Here is a 15,265-nt window from a genome sequence, read left to right on the forward strand (position 1 = left end):
GGTGGATTCTTTACCAGTTAAGCCACAAAGGAAGCCCAAGAATACTGGAGTGGGTAGCCTATCCCTTCTCTAGGGGATCTTTCCGACCCGGGAATCAAACCAGGGTCTCCTGCATTGCAGGCGGATTCTTTACCAACTGAGCTATCAGGGAAGCCCAAAAAAGGGAAGAAATAATAATATCTATTACAATGTAAGGATGTAATGATGACAGTTGCTGGCCCAGAAAGTATTTACAAAGTGATAGATTTTAAACATAGAACATTTTTAATTCAACATATTATTGATATTAAAAGACTCAAAAGGGTCATCTACTAACCCATAAAGAGTATTGATTTCTGAACTTGAATCATCCATCTAACCTCAATTCTTGAGCTCGTGCTCAGCCGCTCAGTCATGTCTGACTCTGCGACCTTTTGGACTGTAGCCTGCCAGGCTCCTCAGTCCATGGGATTTTTCAGACAAGAATACTGGAGTGGGTTGCAATTTCCTCCTCCAAGGGATTTTCCCAATCCAGAGACTGAACTTGTGTCTCCTGCACTGCAGGTGGATTCTTTATCACTGAGCCATCAGGGAAGCCCAGCCTTGATTCTAAAATATCCTTTTTCACTTGGTAAACAGTCAGTTCAATTCTTTGCTACAGAAGTCCTTCTTTGTACACTCCATCTGTCAGGTCATGTCAGCAGGAATGAGTTCAACAAATGTTGGTGACTTACCACATCAAGAACTACTGGGGAGCTTCCCTGGTAGTACAGTGCATAAGAATTCACTTGCCAATGCAGAGGAAATGGTTCAAAGCCTGGTCTAGGAAGATTCCATATGCTGGAATCTTCGTCTAAGCAACTAAGCCCGTGTGCCACTATTGAGCCTGTCCTCTGGAGCCCACGAGCTGCAACTGCTGAGCCCGTGTGCTGCAACTACTGAAGCCTGTGCACCCTAGAGCCTGTGTTCTGCAACAAGAGAAATCACCACAATGAGAAGCACGGGCACTGCACTGAAGAACAGCCCCTGCTTGCCACAATTAGAGAAAGCCCAGGTACAGCAACAACCCAGCACAACCATGAGTAAATAAATAATTTTTTTTTAATTGAATTACTGGGTACTGCTGGAGAAACAAACATGCCTAGAACTGTCTCTGGCCCCAAGAATTGGACAATCTAGTTTGGACAGATGAAGGAGTATAGGAACATTTAGCTAACTATGATTCATGGCACCTGAAATACTTTCTAGAACAGGATGAGTTATAAATTATTTTTAACTCTGTAAGTCAATTTAATTTCATATCTTTAATTCTGTAAGTTAAATATAATTTAAAGTAAAATAAAGCATAAATAACATACCATGAGCTCATCTAAACAATGCTAAACAGATATCACAGCCTTTGTTTTCTAACCCTATGTCTGTCTTCTGCATCATTTTGCTGTCCTCCAAGTCCTAAATGAATTTAGAAAATAATACCTTATGGAATAAAAAGCACATTAAGAAGGTGACGTTTTCATATAATAAATCTTACTTAAAAAAAGATAAATCTTGAAAAATTAAATACCAATGCAGTGTGTTCAATTTGTGGTGGGGGGAGTTGGTTCTCTGGAGCAGGTAGTGTAAGGTGGTTAGGCCTTGAAGCCAGATCCAAGTTCAAGCCCACCTCTCCTCCTGTTATGTGTATGACTTGAGCAAATCTCTTAATATATTAACTTTCCAGAGGTTTAATTTCCTATCTATGTGCATGTGTGTGCTCACTCAGTCGTGTCTGACTCTTTGCAACCCCATGGACTGCAGCCCATCAGGCTTCTCTGTCCATGGAATTTTCCAGGAGAGAATACTGTAGTGGGTTGCCATTTCCTCCTCCAGGGCCCTTATCAGTAAAATCCAAATAAAACCCCTTATGACGTTGCTATAAAAGTATATATTAGGTCTTCAATAAATGTAACCACAAAGAGTCAGACATGACTGAAGCAACTGAGCACGTATGCAAATATAACCTATTCCATTCAATTTACTTCCATAAAACTCAAAACAATACCAAGTGTCAAAAAGTTTCCTGTGTAGAAAGAAAAAAACTGCATGTATATATATATATATATGTCATATATAAATATATAAATTATATCATTATAAATCATATATATATAAATTATATATATCATAAACTTGACCAACATTATGTTGGTCAATTATTGGAGCAGGTTTTGTCATTTATTTTGATTTCTGATCCCCTTGGTCTTTGGTTATTGTTCCCAGGTCAGAATATATATAAATGCAGTTTTTTTTACTCTGAGATACACACACACACACACACACACACACACACACACATATATGTTTATCACATTTTCTTTGTCTATTCATCTGTAGATGGACACTTAGCTTGTTTCCATGTCTTGGTTATTGTAAGTAATGCTGTAATCAATATGGAAGTACAAGTATCTTTTGGAAATACTAACTTAATTTCCTCTAAATATATACCCAGAAGTAGGATTGTTAGATCATATGGTAGATTTATTTTTAATTTTTTGAGAAGCCTCCATACTGTTTTCCATAATGGCTGTATCAATTTATTTTCCCACCAACAGTGTGTAAAGATTCCTTTATCACCACATCCTCACCAATATTTGTTATCTTTTGATTTTTTGATAATAGCCATACTAATAAGTATGAGGTGATGTCTCATTGTGGTTTTGATTTGCATTTTCTGATGATTACTTATGTTGAGCATCTTTACATATATCTGTTGGCCATTTGAATGTTTTCTTTGGAAACATGTCTATTCAGATAATTGGCCCAGTTTTAAATAAGGTTATGTGGATGTTTTGGTTGGTTTTGTTTGTTTGTTTGGGGCGGGGTTTGCTATTGAGTTGTATGAGTGCCTTATATATGTTGAATATTAATCCCTTATCAGATACATGGTTTGCAAATATTTCCTCCTATTTCATAGGTTGCCTTTTTTATTTTGCTGATTGTCTCCTTCCATTATTATTATTACTAATATTATTATCATTAAATGGCCCCACACCCCTGTTTTTTATCCTACCACCTGTATTTATCTTCTTCCTTCTCTCCTTTTCCCTTCTTCCTATGGCCCTTTCAATAACACATACTAGTACTCATGAACATTTTCCCAGTTAATCACTTGGGATTAAAACATTTTCTGACCTTGGCAGAAATCTCAAGATTCTTCTTTCTGAGTCCACTGTAAATACCTTTGAACATTATGTTGATCAACAATTGGAGCAGGATTGTCATTTATTCTGATTTATTTCTGATCCCCTTTGGCCTTTGGTTACTGTTCCTGTGTCGTTAGAGGTCAACCCATCCCTCAGCTAGCCCTGCAGCTTTGCCGAGTGTATGCCTAATAAGACACATTGCCCTATGACAGCTTCACAGACTGTATATTTTGACTTCCTTTAGTCATAGTTCAATTGAAATAAAGTCCTGTTGAATATAACTCCCCAAGATCCATAAGATATTGAAAAGTGATTTGTACCCCAGCCCTCATATTTCAGAACTGGAAAGAGATGAGCTGATTTTCTGTTCTCTCACACAGCATGTGCTACAAAACTTTGGCACATATGCCCAAGATCCACTTGAAGCAAGAAGCATTAGTCTATAATTTGTCTCTAAACTGGCTTTTCATGACACTTTAATGTCATCCTTGTGCTTTGATATGTATTAATATTTATAAACACAAAGGCTTATTTATGAGGCCCTTTGTTTTCCTATCAGCTGAAGAGAGGATCTGAAGGAGAGGTTTGTTTAGCTGGAATAAGAAGGGAAGTGGTCAAAGATGAAATTGTTTAATTCTTTCTCACAGAGTAACTGCAGAATTACAGATGTCTCTTGAATGCAATAAATTAATTTCAGTCATGCTTGTTTATTTGTACACATGTTGCCAAAGTAAAGACCTAATCCAAAAACTAATGATTTGAGAATCCACTGGGTATTCTTTTGGACCCAGTTCCATTATTTTTCACGTGAACAGCCGAACTCTTCTGCAGCACAACATGTAGCCCACTGATTGATTGATTAGGCAGCTAATGCATAGCAAGGCACAGTTAAGCTCACATCTTCAAGCTAAGGCAAAGTTCATCTACTTAAGTCATCTTCAAATGTAATTAAGCCTACTGGGCTCCAGTTACATGGAACCAGAAACTAGAAAAGCTGGGTTATTCAGTGGAAAGAACAACTGGTTATAATCTAAAGACAAAAATAATGAAAGCATCCAAGGGAAGACAATTTTTATTAAAAAGAATCAGATGTTGTGTTATTAACTTTTTAAAAAGTGTAACAAAGTGTTTCATAATTTGCCAAATAATATTCATCTATGTAAGCTAATAAAAGTACTACTGGTTAGTTTGGGGGAATGTGATTAGGGAAAGAGTTTAAAGTCGCGTGCACTTGGTAACAGGTATAACATTTCTCTTCATCATGCCATCTTTCATATGGTTATCTGATACACAGGAGAAAACACCACCATTTTCTAAGCACAGTTTGCTGCATGTAAACTGTGCCAAGATCGTTCCTGTTACAGAAATGAAAGAATCAAGTTGTGACAACTCATCTGCCACTTGCCAATTCCTCCAAGGATAACAGCTTTAATGACTTCTACAGTGAAGTTCTTGTGCCCCTGTAGGAATTGTTTATTATGCCCACACACAGCATCCTCAGTTTCCCCCTCTCCTTAGGCTAGACAGGAGGACCATCAAAAGACAGGTTGGTAAATTGTCCTCTTAGTGACAAAAGGATATATATGTGTGTTGTATGTGTGTGTACGTGTGTGTGTATGTTTTCAATTGATTAGCACAAAATTCTTACAGAGAAGGAAGTTCCCATTTGCATTAGCAAGTGAATAAAAAAACTGTTAAACCTAAATGTGAGACCACAAACCTCAAAACTCCTAGAGGAAAACTTAGGCAGAACACTTTTTGACATAATCACAGAAAAATTTTTTTGAATCTGTTCCCTAAAGCAAGAGAAATAAAAGCAGAAATAAACAAATTAAACCTAATTAAACTAGGTTTAACTAGGACTTAATTAAACTTAAAAGCTTTTGTACAGTAAAGGAAACCATTCACAAAATGAAAAGACAACCCACTGAATAGGAGAAAATATTTGCAAATAATATGACTTGCAAATGATGTTTGGGGTTAACATCCAAAACATATAAATAGCTCATATGACTCAATATCAAAAAAACAAGCAACCTGATTTAAAAATGGGCCAAAGACTTGAATAGACATTTTTTCAAAGAGGACAAGCAGATGGTCAAGAGGTACATGAAAAGATGCTCAACATCATTCATCATCAGGAAAATAAAAATTAAAACCACAATGAGATGTCACCTTACACTGGTTGGTATGGGTATAATCAAAAAAGAACAGAAAAATAAATGTAGCAAGGATATGGAAAAAAGAGAACCCTCCTACACTGTTGGTGGGAATGTAAATTGGTGCAGCCACAGTGGAAAACAGTATAGAGGTTTCTCAAAAAAACTAAAAATAGAACTACTGTATGACCCAGCCATTCCACTCCTGGGTATATATCTGGGAAAAAAACCCCACAAACCCACTAATTTGAAAAAAACATATGCACCCTAATGTTCATAGCATTATTTACAACTGCGAAGATATGAAAGCAACAAAAGTTCTTAAATTTAATTAGGTCCTATTTGTTTATTTTTGCTTTTATTTCCCTTGCTTCAGGAAACAGATCCAAAAAAATTTTCTATGATTATGTCAAGAATAAATTGTCCATCAGCAGCTGAATGGATAAAGACTCTATGTGCTATCTATTGGTTTTCCATCCATTATAAGACTTAAGTTATAAATTTTGACTCCTAAGTAAGAATGATTAATTTGAGTAATTTCTTTGTGGTCATCTTAATAGCAAAACTGCAGAAAGGACTGAATTTAATTTGGGGGTCATTATGGTGGAGGACAAAGGGGGTGAGTGAAAAAGTGGAGTTAAAGGAGGTTTAGGAAACGGAAACCACCTGTGGATTAGCAGACACTTCTGGGGAGGCTTTGAATTCCCGCAGATCATGGAATTTGGAAGGTTCAAGCAGTACAGAGGTTCTCTTGATGACATCTGAGGCACATGACCGACATTTCATCTGCACACTTGTGCTGTTGTCTTTGGGGGACTTACAGAAAAATGACAGTTTTACACTTTGAATAGTTAGAAGCCTGTTACAGAACTCAGGAGTTGCCCCCAGAACAACTTGCACGAGCTTCATCTAAGTCATAGTGAAAGTTATCCACCCAATACATTCTTTCTAGAATTCAGCATCTCTTCAGACCAATACGATACTTTTTAAAATAAGATAAGAGCTAAATAACCTGGTGGATCCTCCATTGTGCCTTAGCTGCTGGGAAGCTCAAAGCTGCATTACTGGGTATTGTCAGCATCTATGTCGTGCTCAGTCGCTTCACTTGTGCCCAACTCCTTGTGACCCCATGAACTGTAGCCCGCCAGGTTGCCCTGTTCATGGGGATTCTCCAGGCAAGAATACTGGAATGAGTTGCCATGCCCTCCTTCAGGGGATCTTCCTGACCTAGGGACTGAACCGGCATCTCCTACACTGCTGTTGGATACTTTACTCACTGAGCCACCTGGGAAGCCAGTCAGCATCTATATTGAACAATTATTCAACTTCTACTACCTTTCTCACTTCAATAGTCTTTGAATTTGTTGCACTTTGGTCACTGACTGACTGGGGCTGGTGATCCATAAAAGGCTCTTCTTCACTCGATACTGGTGCTTCAGGTAGGCATCACCACCAGTTGGAAGTGAATGAGCAAAGCATAAATTCTGGCACATCAGTATCGGCCCCTAACCTCTCACCTCTCCATCTCTTTCATTCGCTGCCTTCAAAACTTTTGGTCTTAAATACCTGGGCCCTCCCTCTTCTTCTGAGACCCTCCCCTCCCCATGGTTTCCTGTCCTTCCCACTACAGTGTGTTAGTCACTCAGTCATGTCTGACTCTTTGTGACCCCATGGACTGTAGCCTGCCAGGCTTCTCTGTCCACGGAATTTCCCAGACAAGAATACTAGAGTGGGTTGCCATTTCCTACAGGAGATATTCCCAATCCAGGGATTGAACCCAGGTTTCCTGAATTGCAGGCAGATTCTTTACTATCTAAGCCGCCAGAGAAGACTCACAAACACAGTGAGTCACACTGTGATCTCACTTGCCAGAACCCTAAACATTTTGGTCCCATTTTTTTCAACTACACTCACAGTGAAAACCTTTACCTTTATATCAGTTCTTAGGCCAGTTTAATCACATGCATTCTAGACTTCCGCCCCTGGAAGCCAATCACCCTAGTGGAAAATATATATAAACCATATTGATTGATGCCAGTGTAGATTTTCGGACTTCAACTTTGGCTTGGCTTTGGCACTACTTGATGATCTTTACACGTGCACAGAGTTGGTTACCTTCCTTATTTTTCCATAGAAGACTTTTTAAACCTTTACTACTTTCCTCTGTATGTACCACCTTTCCTGTTCTTTCCCCCATACTAGTATCATGCTTTAAAATTCAGCAAACACTCACTGGATTCCTTTCTTCAGTTCCCAATCACATCTCAACTTCCCTCTGCCCTGGTTTGCTTTAAAATTGCTCTAGCCAAATTTTAAATGTTCTCTTTGTTGCTAAAACCAGTGGACATTTTCTAACCCCAATTTTACCTAATTCATCTATATATTTTTCCTTATAAAGCTCTCCTCTCTTGACTCTCGATTTCTATCTAACTTTCCTTCTCAGCCTCCATCTAAAATTTATCTCCCTTTGTCTGCCCTTTTACTCCCTAAGTTGTACCATCTTCTCTCCCCTTGCTTCTCTCCCCATAACATGCTAATCCTATTCCATAAGTAGAAAGTATACCACCAACATACCCTTCTTTTCTAAGTTCCAGATCCATACATCTAACAAGCCATTGGGGATTCAGCATTAGCCTTTGTTTCTAGCAGGAGTAGTTAGGTCAGCCTTGAGAGCTCACGTTATTGGGCCCATGAATACCCTTCATCCTTACCAACATGGCTATTTGATTCACACGTCAATTATGACAATACTAGGATAGCCAATGACATAGTCTAGCTGATGTCTACTGCTAAGTCCTTTTGATTAGCTAATAGTTTAGTCTCTCTTCAGTGAGAGATGTTCTCTGGTGGACAGTAACATGAAATACAAAGATATTCCCCCTTTATGTCCATTCCCATAGGTCCACTTGTCTCTAGCTTGAAACTCTCTCATCTCCAGTTTCCTACAGACTGAACCAAATCTTTTGGCACTGCCAGTAAGTGTATGTATACTGTGTATAATCTAACCTCAGGTTGCTTCTCTATCTACAAGATGTGGATGACCAAGCCTGCTGCACAAATATCTGCCCATTAAGAAGATTTCCCTTCATATTTGAGTTTCAAAGCCATGCCTGAGTGAGGCTATAGTGCAGCCACCTTCCATTTCTGGCTTATATAACATTCCTTTTTTTTTTTTAATTTATTTATTTTAATTGGAGGCTAATTACTTTACAATATTGTAGTGGTCTTGCCATACATTGACATGAATCAGCCATGGGTGTGTATGTGTTCCCCATCCTGAACCCCCCTCCCACCTCCCTCCCCATCCCATCCCTCTGGGTCATCCTAGTGCACCAGCCCCAAGCACCCTGTCTCATGCACAGAACCTGGACTGGCTATCTGTTTCACATATGATAATATACATGTTTCAAAGCCATTTTCCCAAATCATCCCACCCTTGCCCTCTCCCACAGAGTCCAAAAGACTGTTCTATACATCAGTGTCTCTTTTGCTGTCTTGCATATAGGGTTATCGTTACCATCTTTCTAAATTCCATATATATGCATTAGTATACTGTATTGGTGTTTGGTTTTTTTTTGGCTCACTTCACTCTGTATAATAGGCTCCAGTTTCATCCACCTCATTAGAACTGATTCAAATGTATTATTTTTAATGGCTGAGTAATATTCCATTGTGTATATGTACCACAGCTTTCTTATCCATTCATCTGCTGATGGACATCTAGGTTGCTTCCATGTCTTAGCTATTGTAAACAGCGCTGTGATGAACATTGGGGTACATGTGTCTCTTTCAATTCTGGTTTCCTCGGTGTATATGCCCAGCAGTGGGATTGCTGGGTCATATGGCAGTTCCAGTTCCAGTTTTTAAAGGAATATCCACAGTGTTCTCCATAGTGGCTGTACTAGTTTGCATTCCCACCAACAGTGTAAGAGGGTTCCCTTTTCTCCACACCCTCTCCAGCATTTATTGCTTGTAGACTTTTGGATAGCAGCCATTCTGACTGGTGTGAAATGGTACCTCATTGTGGTTTTGATTTGCATTTCTCTGATAACGAGTGATGTTGAGCATCTTTCCATGTGTTTGTTAGCCATCTGTATGTCTTCTTTGGAGAAATGTCTGTTTAGTTCTTTGGCCCATTTTTTGACTGGGTCGTTTATTTTTCTGGAATTGAGCTGCAGGAGTTGCTTGTATATTTTTGAGATTAATTCTTTGTCAGTTGCTTCGTTTGCTATTATATGACATTCCTAACCTGATTTATCCATGAACCAAGTTTGGGCCTTTATTCTCTTTCATTTCCTGGTCCTAAGGAATTCTCCCATAGGTTCAAACCAAGGAAGGCACAAGTGCAACAGTGGTAAAAGACACAGGAGTCTGGCCTACCTGCTTACAGAGCTTGCATTTCCTATATTGGTCCTACTTGAGCTTTATCTTAGAGGTACTACACTTCCATCCTAAGACAGGTTAATATTGCACTCACTTGACTTTCGGGTTTGGTAGGCTTGATAATACTCAGGAGAGTAGTTCTGGTGACATGGTTATTTGATGTCTCATGGTCATGTGCTCTATCCACATCAGGGCTCAACAGCACAGCTTGCTATTTTTTGATAGGCATATAATTTTATACTGCAGATAGCATGGCTTTGCCCCAGAACTGAAGAGATCTGCATTATGAATCCCCCGTTGAAGCCTGTCATAAACTCGAAACAATGTCTTATCCCACCAGCCATATGTCTAATAACACAGTGTCTTGCAGATTATATGGTTAGAGCAGTAAATCCCCTTACTCTGCAACCTGGAATGGATACAGAGTCTTTTCCTATTCTGGACCTCTCTCAAAGCTGGCAGTCTTCATGTTACCCACTATGTTAGTTGGAACAGTATTAATAGACATGGAATTGCTACTGGGCGGGAGGTACAATAATCAATAATGTGGCTTTCACTTTGAAAGGGATGTCCCAGCACACCCCAGACCACTAGCCACCTAAAAGGGTGGTTGGCCCCTAAATTCTTGTTAAGCCTCAAAACTTAACTCCTCCCCCCTGGAGTACATGTATCTTACCAAAGCCATCAATGTACTTCCACTATGTACTCATATGGTCTGATTAGTATGATGCCCTTGAAGTGATGTTCCACAGTGCCGTGGTCTGAGCACGGGTTGGAAAAGAATTTCCAGACATGGGACAGAATGAGAGGGAAATAAAGTTGATTCGAATGGGAAACATTGCTAGAACAGCGGGCCAGCTCAAGGAAGAACCGGGGACCTTAGTCCACTTTTATACCCAGGGTACAAGGAGTGGGATTGGGGTCTTGCAGGTCATTTGTTGATTGGATGAGGCATGTATACTGGGTGGGGGAAGAGTAGGGCAAATACCTTCTCCCTATGGGGTAGGAGAGGAGACAGGTTATACTGTTCCATTAATAGTTACAACAAGGGGAAAGGAAGGACGATAAGGGTCTAGTTTTTCCATTCCTGCATTCCAAGCACTCCTTGGTTTTATCTGCTCTTTTGTCCTTGGGTCACCACATTCTTCCTTCTCTTTATTTTGAGGGCCAATTCTTTGGCCCCTTTTGATACCCTGCTCATGTCTAACTATCTACATATTTCCCTTCTCAGGCATTTGGGAACCCAGTCTCAAAGGAAAAGGGGTGATGACTGCTTTGGCTTCTTCAGGCTGTACAGGGGCGTCACGGGGCTCTGGGTTCCCTTTGCCTGCTCTCTGTCAGGGTGATGAGAGAGGGAGATGAGAGTCCATGGAATGATATGGTGGCTAGTTTCAGCATTGTCTCGGTGTTGGCCAGGGAATATTGTTGTCAAACTTTCACTTGGAGATGTGTTGTATTCTAGAAGAAACAAACTTAAAAAGAAATTTAAAGATACATGGTTCCAAAGATTAATAGAAGTAGAAAAGTATCTGAGGAGCTAGTCAGGAGAACCAGGATTAGACATTGGCTCGTGACATTAGTGTTTCTCTAGGTATGAGAAGATGCAAGAATTTGGGCTCATAAAAATCTTTAGCTAAAAACATCTGACTCTCTGAAGGCCAGTTTTTCTGGGTTTTTCCCAGAGCACAGAGTGTCTTATTTCTGATCTCCACTGTGAACCCCTTTCAAGGTGTGTTGAAGGTCAGCAGCCTGCAGTGGTCATGATGTAATCTTTGTAGAGATAGCTGACAAGTGCCAACCTCCAGTCAGCAGGGTCTCTGCATAGCCACATATTTGACCATGCTTTGGGGGCATTTCATGGCAGTTGTGTCCCATGGTGCTGGGAAGGCTTGGTCCCAGGTCTAATGAAGATTTCATTGACAGGTCACTCAGGGTGCTGTTACTAGACCAGATCTTGCAAGTAGCAAAAGTCTCTGGACCATACCTCTCTTACTGGCCTCTTGGTCCAGAAAAATATTCCCTCTTGTTGCTTCTTCCCATATCTAGAGTTACATCACAACCACTGATCTCATACGGAACTGCATATCAGCACTGTATCACAGGCTCAGTCACACATTTGATAATGTAAGAAACAATCTTCTGAAACAAGCAACATAGAAAATAATATAGCTAGCAGTTATTAGTAAGATCATAACTAAGAATTAGAAATCAAGAACTTTCATAGCCCAGTAAACCCCAGGTCATCTAACTTAGTTAAATGATTGTAGCCAGGTGTTAATCTCCCGGTTGTACATCATGGAGCCTCTGACCTTTATCCGAAGATTGGTTACTGAGATAAGCTTTATAAACAAACTTAGAGTGTCCTTTTTAATAACTTAATTAAATCTCTTAGCAATATAACAACAAAGAACTATCTCAGAAGTGAGTCTTAGTAAACACTAGACCTTAATTAACAAAACTATAAACTTAGTTTAACAATTAACACAACAATATTCAGTGAAACATGATTTTTTTCATTATGATGGCATTAACCCTGTAGCCAGGGAAGGCTTTAATCCATCAAATAAAAATGAGGTTTGTCAGGAAGCCGGGAAAAGCCAAGTGGCCATCTTGGATTGCACATAGCCCTAACTCTTTGATTTACAGCTATTGTTCACTCATTTTTATTTTTTTTATTTATTTTTTTTAATAAATTTATTTATTTTAGTTGGGGGCTGACTACTTAACAATATTGTAGTGGTTTTTGCCATACATTGACATGAATCAGCCATGGGTTTACATGTGTTTCCCATCCTGAACCCCCCTCCCACCTCCCTCCCCATCCCATCCCTCTGGGTCATCCCATTGCCCCAGCCCTGAGCATTTGTCTCATGCATCGAACCTGGAATGGTGTCCTGTTTCACATATGATAATATACATGTTTCAATGCTATTCTCTCAGAACATCCCACCCTCACCTTCTCCCTCAGAGTCCATAAGACTGTTCTATGCATCTGTGTCTCTTATTCTGTCTCAGATATAGGGTTATCGTTACCATCTTTCAAATTCCATATATATAAAGTCTACACGCAATAAATGCTAGAGAGGGTGTGGAGAAAAGGGAACCCTCTTACACTGTTGGTGGGAATGCAAACTAGTACAGCCACTATGGAGAACAGTGTGGAGATTCCTTAAAAAACTGGGAATAGAACTGCCATATGACCCAGCAATCCCACTGCTGGGCATATACACCGAGGAAACCAGAATTGAAAGAGACGCGTGTACCCCAATGTTCATCGCAGCACTGTTTACAATAGCCAGGACATGGAAGCAACCCAGATGTCCATCAGCAGACGAATGGATAAGGAAGCTGTGGTACATATACACAATGGAATATTACTCAGCCATTAAAAAGAATACATTTGAATCGGTTCTATTGAGATGGCTGAAACTGGAGCCCATTATACAGAGTGAAGTAAGCCAGAAAGAAAAACACCAATACAGTATACTAATGCATATATATGGAATTTGAAAGATGGTAACAATAACCCTGTATGCGAGACAGAATAAGAGTCACTCATTTTTAATTCCCCGATTTAGGAGTAGACTATTGCCATGTTTTAAAGGACACCAGGATAGCAAAAGTCTAACCGTGAGGGCTTATTTTTGTAGAAGCAGAATGAGCTTGTCTGCTGCTGCTGCTGCTGCTGCTCCTAAGTCGCGTCAATCGTGTCTGACTCTGTGCAACCCCATAGACAGCAGCCCACCAGGCTCCCCCGTCCCTGGGATTCTCCAGGCAAGAATACTGGAGTGGGTTGCCATTTCCTCCTCCAGTGCATGAAAGTGAAAAGTGAAAGTGAAGTCGCTCAGTCGTGTCCGACTCTTCGCGACCCCATGGGCTGCAGCCTACCAGGCTCCTGCATCCATGGGGTTTCCCAGGCAAGAGTACTGGAGTGGGTGCCATTGCCTTCTCCGGAGCTTGTCTACATGTACCATAACCTAAAATAATGCTTCTTTACCAAAGTAACAAAAGATTTTAAAAACAAATACAAATCACTTAAAGGCAAAGAAATCCATAACCTGTTATCAAAAGCTGCATTCTAAGAAAACTTTGTTCTCTTAACATAGAGAGTAGACTAAATTACAGTCTGTTACCAGTTTACCATATAACAAACAAGCAAAATTTGTTTATTGGTTAATCTTAGAAAAGTCTTTTCCATAAATCTTGAAGTAGCACTATTCTTGCAAAGGCATCAGAGTGAAACCATATAAGACACGTTTAAAATCTGATTAAGTTGCAATTGACAAAGTAGCCTGGTCATTGCTGTGATATGCAACTCTTTAATATGATAACTAGAATTATAATTGACCACATTTTATCAGGGCATATCAGATCTATATGAATTCCACATAATTTTAGGATATCTATATTAGTAACATCAACCATACCTGAGAAGATTTATCACCTATTCAACAGTACTTCCCATGTAATTTAACATGTCCAATGAACCTAGGTAGTTTAATAGCTCTTTAGGATGTCACAGGGGCCCTCTGAAGCACCCCAAAGTCAGCTAGAAGTCAAGTTTTGTCGATAAATATCAAAAGGGTTTATAACACTCAGTCAGATAGAATCATACAGATCACTGTGAAACTATATATTCACTTAGCCAAAGTAACAAAGAAAATTTCAAAGGTAAACATAGAACAGATCACTTCAGAGGTAAAGAAGCTTAAAATCCATTATCAAAGGCAGTTCAACATCTCAAGAAAACTTATATTTGTTAGGTAGTTAGAATAGGGAAAAGGAGTCCAAAATGGCAGTGGCTAAAAGACAAAGAAGAGAAAAGCCCATGAAAATAGAACAAAGGAAGGTCTGAGGACCGGAGTGAGGACCTCGGGTAAAGCAAACAACCCTCCTGGCTAACCCAATTTACATAGGGCAGGCTCAGGAGGAGGAGGAAAAACATATAAAAAGAGGAGCCAAAATTGAGCCAGGGGCTTCTCTTCGCAACTTTTGGGTCAGTCCACCCTCATGCCTCAAGGATGTATTTTCCTTTGCTTGCCAATAAAACTGAGCTATAACACCGATTTGTCCATCCTTTCAAATTTTTGCTGCAGCAAGACAGAACCGAGGAAATTACACACTCCCCCGACATATATGGTGCCATGACTTGGACTTAACCTGGCTGAAACAACCTTGGCTCCGCCCCCACAAGACAGAGGCCAAGCACAGCAGAAGCCCAGCTCAGCAAAAGCTCCCAAGGTGGAAGCTGAATGTGAAGAAAACCCAGTGGAGTGGAAGTGACAAGAAGCCCACTGTGCTGGAAACCGGGACAGCAAAAACCATCTTGGCAGAAAGCTCAAGTGGCTGTCTCAGACTCCAGAAGACCTCCGGTTAAGGTAGAAAGTCCTCGCTCCTATGGCTGGAAGGACATATGGCTAACAAAATCTTAATTCCTTTACAATCTCTTGTTTCTTGTTTCCTTGAACCACCTGCGAACAGGCGAGCAGCAGTGGGTGCCCCAGGATGTCCTGAAGGCTTCACTATCTGCGGTGCCCTAGTAGCTGTTGCCCAAGCGGATGG

The sequence above is a fragment of the Giraffa tippelskirchi genome, chromosome 8, assembly GCF_054371585.1.
Source record: "Giraffa tippelskirchi isolate mGirTip1 chromosome 8, T2T-mGirTip1v1.2.pri, whole genome shotgun sequence".
Lineage (NCBI taxonomy): Eukaryota > Metazoa > Chordata > Mammalia > Artiodactyla > Giraffidae > Giraffa > Giraffa tippelskirchi.